This window comes from Hevea brasiliensis, chromosome 2 (genome assembly GCF_030052815.1).
Source record: "Hevea brasiliensis isolate MT/VB/25A 57/8 chromosome 2, ASM3005281v1, whole genome shotgun sequence".
Classification (NCBI taxonomy): domain Eukaryota; kingdom Viridiplantae; phylum Streptophyta; class Magnoliopsida; order Malpighiales; family Euphorbiaceae; genus Hevea; species Hevea brasiliensis.
Genome location: NC_079494.1, coordinates 39,060,853 through 39,083,754, shown reverse-complemented (window position 1 = coordinate 39,083,754; position 22,902 = coordinate 39,060,853). Strand labels below are relative to the sequence as shown.

Below are 22,902 nucleotides of genomic sequence, written 5' to 3'. Positions count from 1 at the left end.
ATGGTAGGGAATTTAACCCTAACAAGCTATTAAACACTAAACCACATGAAAGAGGTATGTGAGACCTATTTTCCCACTATAAAGTGATATGAACATTCAAATAAATATGTAATAATGTGTAATTGCCCATAGTATACCTAGACTTATTTATTTAGTTTGGATCAATTGGTATACCAATTAGGGACTACAGATAGCAGTACTGCCTACTGAGAAAATCATGAACTGATAATATATGTTTGGTATGATTATTCTACAAGCTATATGCCTACTTACTGGCCATTATGCCTAACTTTATTTTTAGTTTTACAAGCCTGACAACTGGCCTCGTGCCTGACAGATGTATATAGGGTAGGCATATGGCTGTTTAACCCGTATACTCCCGTGTATCCAGCTTTTATAGTCTGTTATAGGTTTTTTGGGCACTGATAATAATTAATTAAGGCTGAATATACAATAAGTAAACAGAAAAGATTTCGATAATTTAAATTGTTTCCAAAGTGAAATGAAAATGTAAAATACCTAGAAATTATGAAATTTACCATATATAGAATTATTATTTAAATTGTTTAGTTATTGTTATTATAAATTATGCACCACTAAGCGTTATGCTTAGCACGTTGGTTTTCCATCACGTAGGTACTAGAGATCAACAGCCGCCATAGCAGCCGCCACAGTAGTGTTCGGATAGAGCTTCGACCAGATCTGCCACCGTCCAGAGTCACCTCACCAGTCTTTTGTATTTTGTTAGGGCCCATGTATAGACTAGTACTTTGGTTCATTATGTCTAATCATGATATAATTGTTAGTTTATGATGTATTTCATTTTGGACTTATAATTAAACTTTGAGATTGTAATGAAAACTTGTAATTTATTTGTAATGCCCCTATTTGTATAGCCTGGTATATTTCACTATTCCGGTGACCAGTGTCGGTCCGGACAATTAAGGGGATTAGAACCACACTTAAGACAACTAGATAAACCATAAATACAAATAATTAGTAATTGTCAATTAGTTAAGTATAAATAAGAAAAACAGAACATAAGAAGTTAAACGAGCCGAGAGTCACAGCGATGGGTGACCTTCTCGGGAACGACTGCGAAGTCAATTTAAACTCAAATTTCGAACCGTAAAATATGACGCCGCGATCCTTAGGACCATTACAAACATAGTGGAAAAGAGAAAATCATGAAAAAGAACTTTTAAGCCAGTCAAATAATTAGGTCAGGGAGCCGGAAGAAATATTGAATTATTTGCAAACTGGGTGAACCAGCGAGGGGCAATTTGGTCAATTGATCCCGTGAGCTGACTCCTGACCTAACTATCAAATAAAATCAGAGAAAAGAAAATTTTGGAGTCGGGAATTAAATTAAAGAACTAATAGAAAAATAAAAAAAAAGAGAGAAAATGAAAAAGGTGTAGGGAGATGACATCATGCATGACATCATGCATGATGCCATAAATCCTATAATTAAAAATTTATCTAAATTAAATTATGGTCTTCTTAAGACATAAAAGAAAAGAAAAGAAAAGAAAAATAAACAAAAGTCTTCATCTTCCTCATATCTGTCGCCCTCACACTCTCTCTCCCTCACCATGGTTGTCTTCCATTAAAGCTTACACTCAAGCTTAAATTTCTTCACTAAACCTTAATAGCTTCCATAAAAACCTCATTAGAGCTTGTTATCTCAACCTAAGAAGAAGATTGAAAGAGGAAAGAAGAACAAAAGATAGAGATTTGGAGGATTTGAAGTTCTAAGAAAGGTTAGTAAGCAAACTTGACAATTTTAGTTTGATTCTTACATTTTTAACTTATTGAACTTGTAAATAAACTTAAAATGAAATAAAAACATTATTGAGGGACCAAACTGAATTTCAGCCAGCTAGGGTTACTATGCATATGTTTGAGTTTTGATTGAATTTAATATGGTAGGCAAGCTTGTATGGATGTGCTAATGAGATTGGTATGCTTGGATGTGGTTAAATGCAACAATTTAATAAGTTAGGGTTTTGGGACACTTAGGGTTAGAGACAAAAATGTGAAAAATTGGTAAAAGATGTCTTGGACCTAATTTGAAGTGGGAAATGGTCAATGGTGACCAAATGAAGTGTGTTGAAAGTGTTGGAGTTGAAACCAAATTCGGATTCAATGTGGTCATGCTGCTGGCAGCATGACCAAGGTCCCTTTGAGGGACCAAAAATGAAAATTTACAAGTCCAATTGGTATGAGACCAATTGGGAATGAAAATAGACACTAAATGACACAATTTTCATTCAGGAAGCATGCTCAAAAAGTGACCAAAACCTAGTAAATAATTTGACCCAATCCAGAAAATCTCAGTCTGCCCTGTACAAAATGACCAAATGAATAGTATTTGTTCATTTGGCCACAACTTGAGCTAGGCAAGTCTAAATGACCTGAAATTTTACCAGTGGATAGTTGAGGTATAGACCTAAAACTTTCATGAAGAACACAAACCCAAATTATACCATTAATCAAGTCATTTGGCCACCCAGATTTGGTGACTTAAAACTGTCAGGACCAAAATTTGCCCAGAAAATATAGGTTAAGTCCAATCCGGCAGCCATGGTTCAAATGGCTATAACTTGAGCTACAAAACTCTAATTGGAGTGATTAAAAAAGGAGAATAAACTTAAGACAATAAGAAACATTTTCTTTGAAGGAAGTTTTGTCAAATTCTAACAGAAAAGTGACCAATAGAACAGTGCAACCTTAGACTCCAAAACTAAAAATTATCAAATTTATCTAAAAGACTTAGAATTTGAATAAACAACCAAAACCAACAAATTTAGTGACCAAAATGTGGTATGTGGGTGAAGTTGAAATTCTCATACCTATTAAGCCTTAGAAAGTCAACAATTTGACTCGAATAGTGTAGTGAAAAGTAACCCAAAACACAAAAATTTAAAGAACGTCGAGTTAGCATATTAGAGTTAGGTAAAAGTGAAGTTAAATTTATTGTTGGATTTATGCTAAGTTATGATACTGAAACACTGTAAAATTGTGTGTTTCAGTTGAAAAGAATACCAGGAAAGAACCCGAGGAACCAAGTCGAGGCCAAAAGGCGACTCGCTTGAGGTTTGTGCACAACATCTCCATGCCTTAAAATTCATTGATAAAGTGAATGAAATATGAATTTTACTTTTGCTTTGGAATTGTTGAAAGTTTATTTGTGACATTATTTATGATGTTTTGAATTAAATTGTTGAAAGTTATTGTGTATATTTGAAACGGCAATGTTTAGCAAATTGTTAAGATAAGTTTTGAAACCACAGTGTCATGACCATATATTTGAACACCTCACTAGCATGACTAGTGGGGGCAATCAGTTTCGAATTTTGACTCCTTCTCTAGATGAAGTGTTGAGGTGTGTGCCAGTAGAAGAGGATTTGAATGGATATCCATATATTTGAGCTAGTTAGCCTTGTGATGTGATTTCTCCTTAGCCTCCGGCTATTGAGATTATATTTGTTTCAAATGGCATGATCTAACTGTGGGTTTTGTGAAATGTGTTTTGATTCCTGAAATGAAATTGTTTAGATCGAAATCTCATAATTCATGTTTTATACTTAATTCTCATGTTCAGTTCAATTTTTGAATAAATATGATTTAAATTATGCATAAAGATTATTTTAGTATGTTATGCACCACTGAGTCCCAGTACTCACCGATGGCTGTTATTACTGTCGCAGATTTAGAGACTAGAGGAGCAGCAGACTGAGCTGCTGAGGATTGAGGACCTACTTGCTTAAAGTTATATCGGGTATAATTTATACCCTGAATGTAAATATTTATTTTGCTGTATGTATTGCACCTAATTGTATGGACATGTAATTGTTCTTGAGCAGTCTGTACAAAGTTTGTATAAAGTTGTAATAAAATTTAGTTTGGATTTCCTAATGTAGATTTTAGTATGTTGTATATATAGATTGTTTGTCTTTAATGAATGGAAATGTTTTATTTTAATTTGAATGAAATTGATAGATATTATTTTAATGATTATTGAATTTTGGAATTTGAGAAATGTTGACTGTTGAATGTTGAGATTTGAGAAATTAGTTGAGATTGATTGTGAAATTGAAGTAGTTGTTGAGAAAAATTATTGGAAGTGCTTTTTTTCAGGTATTTGAAGAACTGTTTTCTCAAAATATAAACGGAACTCTACCAAAATTTTTATAAAATTTGCGAAAAAATAAAATGGGCTAAAAGTTTTAACTAGTTTTTAATATTAATTAAATGATTTGATACTTATTAGAAAATGCTCACCACTTATCAAAAGTAAGAAAATTGTTTTAAAATCCCTTGTAGAGTACTTAATGAGTTATCGGTAGGTGAAGTTCGGTAGTTCATTAGGTATTCTATAGGATCATGTTATGCTTTACAGAGGGGTAAGGTGTGACATGTTTTAGTGGTATCAGAGCAAATTTTTGAAGTATGTTTTAACCTATGAATTTGTGTCTTTCCTTATTAAGTACAACTGCTCAATGTCCATATTTGTTACATACAATGTATTACATCATAAATATGAACTAACGGAAGGAAATCTCCATGTGTTACTTATTCAGGAAATACCCTAACTTCAGACTGAAATGGAAGAAGGGGATCACTCAGTCGAGCAATCTGTTGAAGCTGAGGCACAAGGGGAAGCCCCAGCTCTACAGAATGTTAGTGGGTCAGTAGCACCAGCCCCACCAATGTTGCAGTTTCCTGCACAGTTCGCACAGCAGATGGCTGTAATGTTTCAACAAATGGCTGGGGGTATGCCTGCTCAAGCTCCACCCCAGACACCTGTGGCACAACCACTACCTCCAGCTAGACAGTATGATAAGTTATTGAAGTATGGGGCTACTGAATTTAAGGGTACAGTGGACCCTTTAGAGGCAGAGCAATGGCTTGAAAGAATGGATAGAGTGTTCAAGAAGCTGCACTGCCAAGATGAATTGAATTTTGAATACTCTGTGTCTCTACTGCAAGGGGATGCGTATGATTGGTGGAAGACCATCCCCTACAGCTTGGCTGAACCACTAGTACTGACCTGGGATGACTTCATCAGAGAATTCAGACAGAAATACATCCCAGATGCATATGTTGATCAGAAATTGCAAGAATTTTTAAGTTTGAAACAAGGGAACCGATCAGTGGCAGAGTATGAGAGGGAGTTCTCCCGCTTAAGTCATTATGCTGAGGGTCTCCTTTCTACCAGCAAGGCAAGATGCAAGAGATTTGAGACTGGTTTGAAGCCCATTTTAAGAATGCAAGTTATGGGATTCAGGCACAGCAACTTTTCAGAACTCATGTCTCAAGCACTTGAGCTAGAAAGGATTGAATCAGAAGCGACCCCAACAAAAGAAAAATCAGAAAAACTTGAAAAATTAGAGAAAAAACAGGGCGAAAAATCAGTTGAACAAAGTTCTGGTGGTACTTCTGGGAAAAAGAAGAATTTAGTGGACCAAGCAGAGGTCGAGGTGGAAGATTTGGAAGGGGCCGATTCTCTGGACAGAGACCCCCTAGGTCTGATCAGCAGTTGAGCAGGGGTTCATATTCTACCCGCCCTTGTGAGACTTGTGGCAAGATTCATATGGGGGAATGCTATTGGGCCATTGGAGCCTATTTTAATTGTGGAGGCAAGGGCCATTTAGCTAAAGACTGTACTAGTGCTCCTAAGTATGGTCCAACTCCTACTACTGTCGAAGGATCTATTCAGAGTCCTGCTCCCAGAGGTTCACAATCAGTTGGTAGAGGAAGAGGTAGAGGTAGAGGCACTGCTTTAGGCAGTCAGGGTACGATTGGTCAGTCAGCACAAGGAAGTGCGTCAGCCAGAGTCTACACGATGAGACAGCGAGAAGAGGCTGAGACTTTCGATGTGGTAGCTAGTACATTTTCTATCTCTGATCAAGAAGTATTTGTGTTGTTTGATCCTGGTTCAACCCACTCATATGTTAGTGCTAGCATAGTCAGTTCACTTGCAGTTCCATGTGTCCAAATGGGTTTTGAAGTTCTAGTAATTAGTCCGTTAGGACAAGAGGTTTGGGTCAACAGAATTTATATAGACTGTCCTTTGGTGAACTAAGGACATGTTTTTCTATCAGATTTGATTGAAATGCCCTTCAGAGAGTATGATATCATCTTGGGCATGGATTGGTTAGCCAGGCATCACGCCATGATTGACTGAAGACAGTCACTTTTGGTTTCCCTCTGTATGGTGATGTTGTAATACTTAGGGAGAGGAATTTACTGCCATCAAACATCATTTCGGCTGCACTAGCTAGAAGGATGATCAGAAAGGGGTGTGAAGCATACTTGGCACATGTGATAGACACCCAAGTGGGGAGTCCAGCATTGAGGGACATCCCTACAGTATGTGACTTTCCGGATGTGTTTCCTGATAAACTGCCAGGATTACCTCCAGAAAGAGAGGTGCAGTTTGAGATTGATGTTATGCCTGGTGTGGATCCAATCTCCATAACGCCATATAGAATGGCACTCACAGAATTAAAAGAGTTGAAAGTGCAGTTGCAAGAGCTGCTTAACAAGGGCTTTATCCGCCCTAGTGTGTCACCTTGGGGAGCGCCAGTGTTGTTTGTAAAGAAGAAGGATGGCACTCTCCGCTTGTGTATTGATTATCGGCAGTTGAATAAGGTGACAATAAAGAATAGATATCCATTGCCCCGCATTGATGACTTGTTTGATCAGTTGAGGGGTGCAGCTGTGTTCTCCAAAATTGACCTGAGATCAGGTTATTATCAGCTGAAAGTACAAGAGCAAAGTATTCCTAAAACTACCTTCAGAACCCGCTATGGCCATTATGAATTCTTAGTTATGCCATTCGGTTGACTAATGCTCCGGCTGCTTTTATGGATCTGATGAACACTATCTGCAGACCATACCTCGACCAGTTTGTGGTTGTGTTTATAGATGATATATTGGTCTATTTGAGGAGTGCAGAAAAGCATGATAGACATCTGTGGATTGTACTGCAGACTTTAAGGGAGAAACAACTATATGCCAAATTGTTGAAATGTGAATTTTGGCTGAGAGAAATATCTTTCTTAGGGCATGTAGTATCAAAAGAGGGCATCAAGGTAGATTCAAGTATGATTGAAGCTGTCCTTAATTGGAGGCCACCCAAAAATATCACAGAGATTCGTAGTTTTCTGGGTTTAGTTGGATACTATAGTAGATTTGTGAAGGGATTTTCCATGTTGGCATCTCCATTGACTAAGCTACTTCGAAAAGATGTGAAATTTCAGTGAACGGATAAATGCCAACAGAGTTTTGATAAATTGAAGAAATGTTTGACTGAAGCTCCAGTCCTTACTTTACCTACTCCGGGTAAAGAATACACAGTTTATAGTGATGCTTCTCACAATGGGTTAGGCTGTGTATTGATGCAAGATAGAAATGTCATTGCCTATGCATCACGCCAGCTGAAACCGCATGAGAGGAATTATCCAACACATGACTTGGAGCTTGCAGTTATCGTGTTTGCTCTTAATATCTGGAGACACTATTTGTATGGGGAAAAGTGTTACATCTACACATATCATAAGAGTTTGAAGTATTTGGGCACCCATAAAGAGCTGAATTTGAGACAGAGGAGATGGTTAGAGTTGATAAAAGATTATGATTGTCTGATAGAGTATCAGCCGGGGAAAGCTAATGTTGTGGCTGACGCCTTAAGTCGCAAGACTATGGCGAGTCTATGGGTTACTCCTTTGTCTATGGTACATGAGTTGAGATCATTGCATGCCAGCTTAGAGATTAATGATGACGGGCAGACAACAGTTGCATGGCATGTACAACTAGTGTTGATTAATCATATCAGAATGGCTGCTCAGAATGACCAGAAGTATCAGAAATCATTAGAAGAAGTCCGGCAGGGCAAGAAACCAGAATTCTCAATCAGAAATGATGGTCTACTACTACACCAGGGTAGAATATGTGTTCCTAATGATGTTGATTTAAAGCAGATCATTTTGAAGGAAGCACATGAGTCTCCTTTTGCCATGCACCTTGGTGGCACAAAGATGTATAGGGGGCTAAAGGAGCATTACTGGTGGATGGGTATGAAAAAAGATGTGACAAAGTTTGTTTCTAAATGCCTAACATGTCAGCAAGTGAAGACAGAGCATCAAGTACCCGCTGGGTTGTTACATCCACTACCAGTACCAGAATGGAAATGGGAGAGAATAATGATGGATTTTTTTATGGGACTTCAGAGGACACAGAAGAGTCATGATACAGTTTGTTTCTAAATGCAGGGGTACAGGGCATCTAGCTAAAAATTGTACCAGTGCTCGTAGATTTGGGCCACCTCCATCTACTGCAGAAGGATCTATTCAGAGTTCTACTAAGAAAGGTTCACAACCAGTTAGCAGTGGTAGAGGCAGAGGTCGAGGCAGCACTTCAGGCAGTCAGGGTATAGTAAACCAGTTAGAATAAGGCAGTGCTCCGGCTAGAGTATACACTATGAGACAGAGGGAAGAAGCTAAAACTTCTAACATTGTGGCCGGTACCTTCTCTTTCTCAAATCAGGATGTATTTGTGTTATTTGATTCGGGTTCTACCCACTCCTATGTTAGTGCTAGCATCGTTAGTTCCCTTGCGGTTCCGTGTGCCAAAATGGATTTTGAGGTGCTAGTAACAAGTCCGTTCGGATAAGAGGTCAGAGTCAACAGAATGTATAGAGATTGTCCTTTAGTGATCCAAGGACATGTTTTTCTATCATATTTGATAGAAATGCCCTTCGGAGATTATGATATCATTTTGGGCATGGATTGGTTAACCAGGCATCATGCCATGATTGACTGTAGACTGAATACAGTCACTTTTGGTCTCCCTCTGTACAGTGATATGGTAATACACGGGGAGAGGCAATTATTGCCATCAAACATCATTTCGGCTGCACTAGCCAGGAAGATGATTAGAAAAGGGTGTGAAACATACTTGGCACATGTGATAGACACCCAAGTGGGGAGTCCAACATTGAGAGACATCCCTACAGTATGCGACTTTCCATATGTGTTCCCTAATGAGTTGCTAGGATTACCTCCAGAAAGAGAGGTGCAGTTTAAGATTGATGTCATGCCTGGTGTGGACCCAATCTCCATAACACCATACAGAATGGCACCAGCAAAATTGAAAGAGTTAAAGGTGCAGTTGCAAGAATTGCTTGACAAGGGCTTTATTTGCCCTAGTGTGTCACCTTGGGGAGCGCCAGTGTTGTTTGTTAAGAAGAAAGATGGCACTCTCCGCTTATGTATTGATTACCAGCAATTGAATAAGGTGACAATAAATAATAGATACAAATTGCCCCGTATTAATGACTTGTTTGATCAGTTGAGGGGTGTAGCTGTGTTCTCCAAAATTGACCTGAGATGGGGTTATTATCAGCTAAAGGTGTAAGAGCAGAGTATCCCAAAAACTGCATTTAGAACTCGGTATAGCCATTATGAGTTCTTGGTCATGCCATTCGAGTTAACTAATGCTCCGGCTACTTTTATGGATCTGATGAACACTATCTTCAGACTATACCTCGATCAGTTTGTGGTGGTATTCATTGATGATATATTGGTCTACTCAAAGAGTGCAAAGGTGCACAATAGACATCTGCGGATTATATTGCAGACCTTAAGGGAGAAACAACTATACGCCAAACTGTCAAAGTTGTGAATTTTGACTGAAGGAAATATCGGCAGAAGGCATTAAGGTAGATCCTAGCAAGATAGAAGCTATCCTTAATTAGAAGCCACCCAGGAATGTCACATAAATTCGCAGTTTTCTGGGTTTAGCTGGATACTACCGCTGGTTTGTGAAGGAATTTTCCATGTTGGCTTCTCCACTGACTAAGCTACTTTGGAAAGATGTGAAATTTCAATGGACGGATAAATGCTAGCAGAGTTTTGATGAGTTGAAGTGATGTTTGACAAAAGCTCCAGTCCTGACTTTACCTACCCCAGGTAAAGAATACACAGTTTACAGTGATGCTTCTCATAATGGGTCAGGCTGTGTACTGATACAAGATCGAAATGTCATTGCATATGCATCACGCTAGCTGAAACCGCATGAGAGGAATTATCTAACACATGACTTGGAGCTTACAGCTATTGTATTTGCTCTTAAGATCTAGAGACACTACTTATATGGAGAGAAGTGTTACATCTACACAGATCATAAGAGTTTGAAGTATCTGGGCACCCAGAAAAAGTTGAATTTGAGACAAAGGAGATGGTTAGAACTGATTAAAGATTATGATTGTCTGATAGACTATCAGCCAGGGAAAGCTAATGTGATGGCTAATGCCTTAAGTCGCAAGACTATGGCAAGTCTAGAAGTTTCTCCTTTGTCCATGGTACATGAGTTGAGAGCATTACATGCCAGCTTAGAAATTAATAATGAGGGGCAGACAATAGTTGCATGGTATGTACAGCCAATGTTGAGTGATCAGATCAGAATGGTTGCATAGAATGATAAGAAATATCAGAAGCTATTAGAAAAAGTTCGACAAGGCAAGAAACTAGAATTTTCAGTGAGGGATGACGGTCTCCTACTACACCAGGGTAGAATGTGCATTCCTAATGACGTTGACTTGAGATAGATCATTGTGAAGGAAGCACATGAGTCTCCTTTTGCTATGCATCCTGGTGGCACTAAAATGTATAGAGGGCTAAAGGAGCATTACTGGTGGATGGGTATGAAAAGGGATGTAGCTGATTTTTTCTCCAAATGCCTAACTTGTTAGCAAGTGAAGGCAGAACATCAAGTACTAGCTGGGTTGTTACATCCATTGCTAGTGCCTGAATGGAAATGGGAACAGATAACTATGGATTTTGTGATGGGACTTCTGAGGACACAGTAGAGCCATGATGCAGTATGGGTCATAGTTGATAGACTGACCAAGTCTACTCACTTTCTGCCAGTCCGGATGGACTATAGCTTTGAAAGATTAGCCAAATTGTACATAGATGAGATTGTGAGACTACATGGAGTGCCAGTATCAATTGTATCTGACAGAGATCCTAGGTTCACTTCTAGATTCTGAGGTAGTCTTCAGAAAGCCCTAGGAACTAGATTGAACTTCAGCATGGCATTCCACCCACAGAAAAATGGTCAGTCTGAGAGGGTAATTTAGATATTAAAGGATATGCTACGGGCTTGTGTGATTGAGTTTGAGGGCAGCTGGGACACACACTTGCCTTTAATTGAGTTTGTTTACAACAACAGTTACCAGTCAAGCATTGGGATGCCTCCATATGAAGCTCTGTATGGCAGAAAGTGCAAAACTCCTTTGTGTTAGGATGAAGTAGGTGAAAGAAAGATGATTGGGCCATAAATTGTTCAACAGACAGAGGAGAAGATTAGATTGATCAGAGATTGACTCAAGGCTGCATCAGATCATCAGAAGTCCTACATTGATCTGAAAAGGAAAGATATTGAATATGCAGTGGGTGATAAAGTATTCCTCAAGGTTTTCCCTTGGAAGAAAATTATGAGATTTGGCAGAAAGGGGAAACTGAGTCCTCGTTTTATCAAACCTTATGAGGTTCTGGAAAGAGTGGGTCCTTTGGCATATAGTTTGGCACTACCTCCAGAGTTAGAGAAGATACATAACGTCTTCCATGTGTCCATGTTGAGGAGGTATAGATCAGACCCATCTCATATACTACCAGTAGAGGAGATTGAAGTAAGTCCAGACCTCACATATGAGGAAGAACCCATAGAGATTCTGGCTTATGAGATGGAGCAGCTACGGAACAAGCAGATACCTTTAGTTAAAGTGCTGTGGAACCATCATTCAAGCTAAGAAGCTACTTGGGAACGAGAGGAGGATATGAGGAGATAGCAGCCATAGTTGTTCAGAGATTGTTGCCAGGTAAAAATTTTGAGATGAAATTTATTTTAAGGGAGGGAGAATTGTAACACCCCTATATATATAGCCTGGTATATTTCACTTTTCCAGTGACCGGTGTCAGTCCGGACAATTAAGAGGATTAGAACCATGTTTAAGACACCTAGAAAAGCCTTGAATTAAAATTAATAGTGATTACCAGATAGGTAAGTATAAATAAGAAAAACAATGCATGAAAAGTTAAATGAGCCAGGAGTTACAGCGATGGGTGACCTTACCGGAAAGTGACTGCGAGGTCAGTTCTAACCCTAATTTTGAACCAGAAAATGTGACGCTGCGGTTCTAAGGACTATTGCAAACCTAATGGAAAAGAGAAAATCACAGAAAATAGTTGGTAAGTAGGTTAAATAATTAGGTTAGGGATCTGAAAGAAATACCAAATTATTTACAAACCGGGTCAATCAGACGAGGGGCAAATTGGTCAATTCACACTTAGAGGTGGCTCCTGAACTAATTGTCCAATAAAATCGAAGAAATGAAAATTTCAAAATAGAGAATTAAATTAAAGAACTATTGAAAAATAAAAGGGAAAAGAAAAAGATTGAAAAATGGAATTATTGAATCACTTTGATGACATCACATATGATGTCAAAATAAATTTTTGGTTTCCTTAATTTTTGACTAAGTCAAATTAACATAAAAACATATAAAATTAAAAGAAATAAAATTTGCTTCATCTTCCTCAAATTGTGCCATCCCTCTCTCTCCAATTTTCTCTCAAACCTCCATTTCCATCTTCCATTAAAGCTTGATCCAAGCTTTTAATTCCACAAGTCAACCCTAAATTCCCCAAAAATCCCCCATAAACCTTGTTATTTCTACTTGTAAAAAAGATTAATAAAGAAAATTTGAAAGAAAGTGGAGAGAATTGGAAGATTGAAATCCAAAGTCAAGGTTAGTGTTCTAACTCTTCAATTCCCCTTTAGCTTTATGTTTATGTATGTGAAATAAACTTAGAATTGATGAAAGAAATGAAACAAGTCAAGTGTGTGCGTTACATGTGGAATTCGACCAGCTTATAGGGGGACTAAAATTTTTTGAGTTTGATGAAGTTTAAGTGATGTAGAAGTGTAATGTAGATTAAGGATATACACTTTGATTTCATTGAGTGAATGAAATTAATAAATTAAGATTCTTGAACTTTGAAATTTGGGGGAAAAATTGGAGAAAATGGTCAATTGATGCAAATGACCTTAATTGAGGTTAGAAATGGTCAATTGAGACCATTTGTGATTTGTTGGAATTGGTAGAATTGAAAAGCAATTTGGATTGGTTAGGGGTCCCAATCTGGCAGTTTGACCTAGGTTCTTTTGAGGGACCAATATTGAAATTTTACTAATACAATTGGTATGAGGCCTATTGGGAATGAAAGTAGATACATAATGACACATTTTTCATTGAGAAACCATACCTAGAAAATGACATTTAAATAGTGAACAATTATGTCAAACCCTGATATTTTGCACTGCCACTGTACCAAAATGACCAAATAAATAGTGTTTGTTCATTTGGCCATAGCTTGGGCTAGACAGGTCCAAATGACTTGATTTTTATGGCATTGGAAAGGTATAACATAGCACTACAACTTTGATGAAGAACACCAACCCAAATTCTACCCATAATCAAGTCATTTTTCCACCCAAATTTAGTTGTCTAAAACTGCCAGAACCTAAACAAGCCTAGAATTCTGGGTTAAAAACCAATCCGGCTAGCCTTATTTAAATACCCATATCTTGTGCTACAAAATTCCAAATGAAGTGATTCAAAAAGTGAATTAAAGATAAGACAATAAGGAGCAACTTTGATGAAGGACACTTAGCCAAATTCTCACAGTAACCAGGCCAATGGAACAGTGTAAAACAGGGCACAAAAACTGAAAATTTAAAATTGTCATTAGGAGACCTAAAAATTGAAAGGACAGCCAAAACCAATAAATTAGGCACCCAAAATATGGTATATGGGTGTAGTTGGAATTCACATACCTATTAAGCATGAGAAAGTTAACATTTTGACTTGAATAGTGCCATGAATAGTAACCCCGAAATGTAAATTTTTAAGAACATGATTTTAAGCATATTAAGATTAGAATTAAGTAGACATAAATTTATTTATTGGATTTATTATAAGTTATGATACTGAAACACTGCAAATTGTGTGTTTCAGTTGAGAAGAATACGGAGAAAGGAAAAGAAACATCGAGTCAAGGCCTAGATGCGACTTGCACGAGGTTTGTGCACAACATAGAATTTTTCTGTAAATTTTCTTTGGAAAATTGTTTTGAATAAATAAATTGTGACTTATTTGTATTGGAAATTGTGATTTGATGGAACAATATGCTTTTGACCTAAATTGTTGGAAAATTTAGTGGTATGTGATGAATTGTAAATAAATGTTTAGAAAATTATTAAGATAGTTTTGTAACCACAGTGTCATGAGCTAGCTAGCCTTGGTATTCCTCATAAGCCTATGGCTATTGAGATGAACAATATATTAATGGCATGATATGACTGTGTGTTTTTATAAAATTTGTTTTTTGACTTCTAAAGTGAAAAATTATTTGACTAAAATTTTAAATTGTGTTTTGTATCTGTGTACCATTTTCAGTACCATATTTGGATAAGTGTGATTTAATTTATGCATAAATTAGTATTTTTAGTATGTTATGCACCACTGAGTCATTGTACTCAGCAATAGCTTTTTATTGCTGTCTCAGGTAGAGAGTAGTAAAGTAGTCGAGTGAGCTACTGAGGATCATAGTACTACCTTTGGATCTTTTATCGGGTATTACATTATACCCTTATTGTATATATTTATTTTGATGTATATGACTATATGTACACTCTGTAAATTGGTCTTGAGCAATTGTACAAAACTTGTAATAAAATATTTTAGATTTTCTGATGTAAATTTAGACTGATGAATGTAAATGAAATTATTCAATGTTATTTTTGAAAGTATTTGAGTTGATAATTATGAATTGTGGAAATTTGCATTGAATTGTGGAGATGGAGTAAATTTGTGCTGAATTCAGTTGTGTTAGTGGTTGATTTTGATGAAGTAAAATATTTGGAAGTGTTTTCTACAGGTCAAAATTTTTGGTTTTCTTAAATACAACTGACACTTTGCCAAAATTTTTCTAAAAATTGTAGAAAAATAAAAATGGACAAAAATCTTACCTAACTTTTAAACTTCAATTAAACATTTTTAATACTTGCTAGAAATGCTCACCACCTTCAAAAAGTAAGAAAATTAAAATCCCTTGTAGTGTATCTAATGGGTTATCGGTAGGTGAAGTTTGGTAATTTATTAAGTATACTACGGGATCATGTTATGCCTTACAGAGGGGTAAGGTATGACATATGCTCACAAAAAGGATAATGAAATTTATGATATTGTTTTATAACTCACTACAAATGCTCGACACGTTATTACCTTTAAACAATATGATTTTGAATTTGGTTTTGGATTCACACTTGACATGACAATATCATTGTGTTCCTCCTTCATTTATGGGGTTGAGATTGACTATGTTCCTCCCTCTCTGGCTTGCAAGTCTAAGGTTGAGATTGGATGAGTACTTATATAGCTAGCTAGCCACCTCCCTCATTGATTTCGATTAGTGGGGTTGAGATTGCTTTGCCGTGGTGTATAACAAGGCATTGTTTGGAAATTTTATGTCATGACCTAAGTTGTGTTATTGATTGTGAAGGAGCGGAAGTATGAAAATTATTAGTGTAACACCCCTCACTCTACTACAGTGTAGCCGAGCAAGGCGTGCTACAATCGGTGCCGGAGCACCCTAACTTATCTTACTTTTTTTTATATAAATAATTTTGAATTCATTTAATTTAATATCAATTATTTTTCGACGGAGAAACCAGCAGAGTTTCCCCTATTTTATTATCGTTTGGCGTATTTCAATATTCACCTGTTTGAAATTCAACAATATTTCTAAAATAAAATCTTATCCATGCTAATCATAATTTTCTCATCAATCATTCTCATAATTTTCTCATATTTCAAATCTCATTCATATATCTCAATTTTATATTCATTTCCATGCATTATCTATATATTTCAAATCTGTCTTCAAATCCATACAATCTCATTCATGCTCAAATCACATAAGTAAAATTTTCAAATTTCATTAATTTACATAATTTCATAATTTACATGATATATAAATTAATTACATATGAAAAAGCTAATTTATTAATTTATATCGCATTCCTATTAATTACCTGTTCATAATCTACATTATAATACAATATCTAGCATGTTATACAAAATACAAAATATAATCTATATGGGCCCTATCTACATGCATTGCTGAGGAGGTGACAACCTTGAATACTTCAGACACTTCTGCAGATCAGAACTCCCAAAATTCCCAGTCAAACGTCCATTGGGTTCTAGCTTCAGTACCTACGCGAAGGAAACAATTCCATCGCGCTAAGCATTGCTGCTTAGTGGTGCAATAATATAACAAGGAAATAATATACAAATAAGAAAGAACGAAGCATAATTTGAATATTTAAGAATCAATTTAATTTAATACAATGTGTCTAGTATTAATTATCTTTTGTTATAATTTGTTCCGCTTTGGAAGCGTTTAATTCCTAAATTCACAGTGATAATGTACAATATACATAATTAATAAAAATACTCAGTTTATATTCATATGGCAATAGGAGGCACATTTAAAATATTTAGTTAAGTTATACCTATTTTTGCAACTCTTTTAGCATTTTGCTTAATAATTTTTTTATGTGGTGTGGATCATTTCATAATTCTAACTAATTCTTTTGAAGTCTTATTAACTCATTTATTTGATTTCTAATATTTTTAATTACTAGTATTCTTAACTTATTTCCATAAATTTCACTGCCCAAGTAACCTATGACAGGCTGACTAAACTGGATAACGGGTCGTTGGCAATGAACACCGCGGTGCCTCGGGCCGTCATACCATGGGACGCAGAACGTCAACCACGTATGCAGTCAGTATGGCTAAAAAGCCATGATAACACATAATCGAGCATAAAAGCTATGAATGTTGGCATAAAGCCATGAATACAGGCATAAAGCCTTTCGCAGTACTGCTAAAACAATACCCTATTGGCATGCCAAACTATCCAATCTGACACACATGTCTAGGCAATACAAGGGCACATAATATCATTAAATATTAATATATTGTGTTTTATCACTTCATTATTTCATGATAAATTTCAATTATAATTCATACATTCACTTGATCATTTATATGATCATAATTCACAACAATGGTGTTCATATACCATTGTACTCAAAACATTCTTCCTTTCTCTTATAAATAGAACTAATGTTTCATTTATATTTTCATGTGATTCATTTATTCATTACAATATTTATATGAATTCATAACTCATACAATGTGTTATTATCTTTATTTGTAATGGAAACATAAATCCTAATGTAAACCTCATCCTATTTATACTCAACAATCCATCTAGTTTAATTTCATTTCATATTCAAGTGGTATTACTTATGTTTTATTAGACCTACTAGTAAGGGGAATACAAATCTTAATCATATACTCACATAACTTAAATGTTTATTAAGTCATTTAGGTAAATTACTATTTCTATTCCAAGTAATCCATGAATGTTTCATGGATTCCAAATTTCATACCTTAATTTCCTCTACCAATTTAGTTATTATACTTTGTGTCTTTGTATTACTATTCACAATACTATTCACTCAAATTGTTGACTTTTTAATACATAATAAATTTATTGAACCTAAGTTCTCCAAGATACCACATTTTGCATTCAAAATTTGTTGGTATTGGTTACCAATACCATTTCCAAGCTTAATGTTAATTGGGCAGAATTTTCAGTTTTCATGCCTTGTCTTTACTGTTCTATTTGTCACTTTTGCAGTGGGAACTTGGAAAAATGTTCAACATGAAAGTTGTTCCTTATTTTGTCTATTTGAATTTCATTTTTTGAATCACTCCATTTGGAGTTTTTTAGCTCAAGTTATGGCCTAAAAACCATGACTGGCCGGATTGGGCAGAACCCAAAATTATGGGTAAACTTGTTTCTGCCAAATTTGGTAACTCAAGTTTGGTTGGCAATTTGACTAGTTATGGTCATAATTTGGGTCAGGTTTCTTCATGAAAGTTGTTGGTATATATCTCAACTTGTTGCTGGTAAAATTTCAGGTCAATTGGACCTTGCTACATTGAGTTATGGCCAAATGACCAAATACTGTTCATTTGGTCATTTTTCCCAGGCAGATTGCAGGTCACCCGGATTAGGGCAAACTTTTGGTCAAGTTAGTTTGATTTTCTGGGCATGGTTTCTTCATCAAAGTTGTGCCATTATGTGTCTAGTTTCACCTCCAATTAGCCTGATACCAATTGGAGTCACACAACCTCAGTTATAGGTCAAATAATACCCTGGACTCATAGGTCCAAATTTCCTGCATAAGAGAAGCACTCCCAATTTTCAATTTCACCCAACTTCCAAACTTCAATTCGCATCTATAATACTTCTAATAGTCAATAATCAACCTCAACATCATCAAATTAAAGTCACAACACAAAATTCCATATTTGAGCAAACCCTAAATCAACTTGCATAAATTTTAAATTTCAAGAGAATTTCTAGCACTAACCTTATTCCTTAGCTTCACTCAACTTCAATTCAACCTTCTAATCAATCAAAAACTTGAAGCTCCTTCTTGGTCCACCTTGGCTGAAATTACTCTTGCCCCAAACTCAATTTTTTTTTTTTTTGGTTTTGAGTGCTTTCTACTAATTAGGCTTTAGTTTAGGGTGGGCTATAATTTTTCCAAGAAAAAATTTGGTTGTGACTTTGGGTTTCAAGCTTTGGATTTTGGGTTTTTAATGGAGAATTTTAGAGAAGAAGAGAAGAAGGCAAGTGACGGGAAGAAGAAGGGAAAAAAATGCAGATTTTTGTTCAATAATTAACCTATATAATAATTAAATATTTAATGGCAATATGGTAAATAAGTAGAATGGCAAATTTGAAATTATTTTGAAGTTTATAATCATTATAATTTGACTTTTCAATAATTATTTTTAATTTTCATAATTTCAATTAATTAAATTAATTTAGCTTCATTAAATTAATAATCATCATTTTTGGTCAATATTGGACCCTCAAATTTAATTGACCAAATTTTGCTCTTACCGAGTTGTCGGTTTATCTTTCTTTCTTCTTTCTTTTACTCATTTTTAATTTAATTTTCATCAATATTTATTCCTATTTTATGTCATAATAATTATCTACTTAATTGGACAAGTTGGTCAAAAATCATCTCCTTAGACGAAATGACCAAAATGCCCTCCGTTTGGCTTAACAGACTAAAATTGTCTGTACCGATTGAAAAAATTTTCTAAGTATTTTCTTGGCATTCTAATGCCATAGGAACCTCAATGACCCTTCTCTGGAGTCCCAAAAATTATTTTATGAATTTTCTCCAGGGTCTAGGGCTCTTAGTTACGAGAACCGTAACTTCCCACTGGGTTACCCATTGCTGGGGCACTGGCTCATTTAACTTGGTTGTATTTTATTTCTAAAATTTTTCCTAAATTTTTCTTATTAATATTTGAGTTATTTATGACTCCTCACTCTGGTCTAATTATTTTTCCAGACGTTCTAGCTGTCCAGACCGACACCGGTCATCGGAACAGTAGAATGTACGTAATTGCTACAGTGAGGGTGTTACAATTAGATTAGAATATTGAATTCAAAACTTTTCTTCTATGGTCTCATGCATCATGCAAGATTCATTATGTACCTAATTGATTTCAATGTTCAATTGCATATTAAAACATTTTTAATATGTATTAGGATCTACATTTTCCATTTAAGATTTTTGAATTAACAAATTAATTCATTAGAACCCTAGATTAATATAAGAATATGTGCACTAACTTTTTGATGCACTGTAGATGCAATTGGTACCTTTGGAAAGCACCTAGGACCCCAAATGTTGTCCCTCGAGTTTGTCCACATCAAGATCACCAATGGCAGCCCCTAAACCAGCTTCTCAAGCCTTGCTAACCAATTAGAAATTAGGGATTTGCCTTAGAGAGGTTGTAGATGTAACACCCTCACTGTAGCAATTTCGCACATTCTACTGTTCTGGTGATCGGTGTCGGTCTGGACAGCTAGAACGTCTGGAAAAATATATTTAGATTAGAGTGAGGAGTCATAAATAACTCAAATATTAATAAGAAAAATTTAGGAAAAATTTTAGAAATAAAATACAACCTAGTTAAATGAGCCGGTGCCCTAGCGATGGGTAACCCAGTGGGAAGTTACGGTCCTAGCAACTAGGAGCCCTAAACCCAAGAGAAAATTCATAAAATAATTTTTGGGACTCTACAGAAGAGTCATTGAGGTTTCTATGGCATTAGAATGCCAAGAAAATGCTTAGAAAAAATTTTCAATCGGTACAAACAATTTTAATCTGTTAAGCCAAATGGAGGGCATTTTGGTCATTTCGTCTTCAGAGATAATTTTTGGCCGACTTGTCCAGTTAAGTAAATAATTATTATGATATAAAATATGAATAAATATTGCTAAAAATTGATTTGGAAATGAGTAGAAAAGAAAAGAAAAGAAATTAAATTAAGATTGCAATTTTGACCTCATGCTTATGTCACTAAGCACTCCCACCCAATCACATTTTGACACCTCATTATAAACCACTTAAAATGAGTTAAATGGGCTGAAAAATCAAAAGAAAATTCTGTTTTGCTTCTTTCTTATTCCTTTAGCTGAGACTCATCCCTCTCTCCCATCCACCATTTTTCTTTTCTTTAGCTCAATTTCCCTTAGGTTTTCACCATAAATGTAACGATCGGACTCCAACCACTAGAGGAATTGTCCGTTTTGGCCATAAGCCTCACAGTTTTGTCCCATAGGTGGAATGGAGAACTTCCAAGGAGGTCACCCATCCTAGGATTTCTCTCAAGCAAGCACGCTTAACCCTGGAGTTCTTCCAACTCTCCAGACCATTCCACCAAAAGGCACCTCTAGTAATTAGTTTCCCCATTTTATATATCATTACTTTTTGAACCCAAGACCATCTCCGTGTTTTGCCGATGTAGGATTTTCCTAAGGGACCTTTCTCCCCCCCCCGCCCCTTTCAGGACTCAGCGTCCTCGCTGAGGTTTGCCCCACCATCGCCCAAGAGAACACGCGAGCGGCTCTGATACCAATTGTAACGATCAAACTCCAACTACTAGAGGAATTGTCCGCTTTGGTCATAAGCCTCACGGTTTTGTACCATAGGTGGAATGGAGAACTTCCCAGGAGGTCACCCATCCTAGGATTTCTCTCAAGCAAGCACGCTTAATCCTGGAGTTCTTCCAACTAAAAATTTAGACCATTTCTCGATTTGTGCATGTCATCCTTGCACAGGGGCCATGCTAATCTTCTCTGTATCGTTCCAATCTCCAACCACTAGAGAAATTGTCCACTTTGGCCATAAGGCTCACGATTTTGTCCCATAGGTGGAATAGAGAACTTCCCAGGAGGTTACCCATCCTAGGATTTCTCTCAAGTGAGCACGCTTAACCCTGGAGTTCTTCCAACTCTCCAAGCCATTCCACCAAAAGGCGCCTCTAGTAATTAGTTTTTCCATTTTATATATCATTACTTTTTGAACCCAAGACCATCTCTGTGTTTTGCCGATGTGAGATTTGCCTAAGGCAAAGTACGGACATGGTCTTGGGTTCAAAAAGTAATGATATATTAAATGGGAAAACTAATCACTAGAGGCGCCTTTTGGTGGAATGGCCTAGAGATTTGGAAGAACTCCAGGGTTAAGCGTGCTTGCTTGAGAGAAATCCTAGGATGGGTGACCTTCTGGGAAGTTCTCCATTCCACTTATGGGACAAAACCGTGAGGCTTATGGCCAAAGCGGACAATTCTTCTAGTGGTTGGAGTCCGATCGTTACAATAAAAACCCTAAGTCCTAATACTAAAAATTGTCCTAAAGTCTTGCTAAGGTGATTGGTTGCCAAGAAAGTGAAGCAAAAGTTAAAGTTAGCTAAGGGAAAATTCTGCACACAAAGGTTAGTGCACTAACCATACTCTTTTTCATTCCTAAGCATGAAAAGCATGCTTGATTAAGTTGAAATGGCATGAAAAGGAAAGAAAACTTGGAATATGTTGAAGTTTCAATTTGTGGCAGTCCTAGGAAGTAAATGAAATTGATGGTTTTGATGATTTTGTTTTAGTTAGTGAAGTTGATTAATGAAGTTTAAGGCATTAGAAATCAAATTGCATGGATGTATGATTAAGATTGAAATTATAAGTTAGGGTTTTGACCTAACATAGTTTTTGTATTATTGCTTGGAATTTGATGATGTTGAGATGATTTAATGACCATTAGAAGTGCTAAATATGTCAAATGAAGTTTGTGGAGTTGGGAGAATTGAATTTGGGAGTGTTGATTCTTATGCAGGAAATTTGGATCTTTGAGTCCAATGTATTGTTTGAGCTATAACTGGAGTTGTGTTGCTCCAATTGGTGTGAGGCCAATTGGAGATGAAACCTAGGACAAAATACCCCATTTTTCATGGAGAAACTATGCCCAAATTCTGTCCAAATCTTGACCAATTTACTATCTCAATCCGGAAATCCAAATACTGAACCCAGAAAATTGATCAAATGAATCTATTCATTTGGCCATAACTTCCTTTAGACAGGTCCAAATGACCTCATTTTTGTGTCATTGGAAAGATTAGACATAGGAATACAACTTTCATTAAGAACACCAAGCTCAGAAATAACTCTAACCAAATGAAATTGCTGGCCCAAGTGAGGTCACCAAACTGACCAAAACCATTCTACCCAGAATTTTCTAGACTAAAGCTCACCCGACCAGTTTTGGCAAAATGGCTATAACTTGGTCTACAAAAATCCAAATGCAATGAAACCAATGGAA

The 22,902-nt window shown here is 36.2% G+C and overlaps 1 non-coding gene across 1 annotated transcript; it reads right to left on the bottom strand.

Moving 5' to 3' along the window:
* Positions 1–21,325: 21,325 nt before the first annotated feature.
* On the bottom strand, positions 21,326–21,427 carry LOC131178043 (U6 spliceosomal RNA). The gene has a single exon (XR_009147174.1). It is a non-coding gene; the product is annotated as a U6 spliceosomal RNA (small nuclear RNA).
* Positions 21,428–22,902: the final 1,475 nt, after the last annotated feature.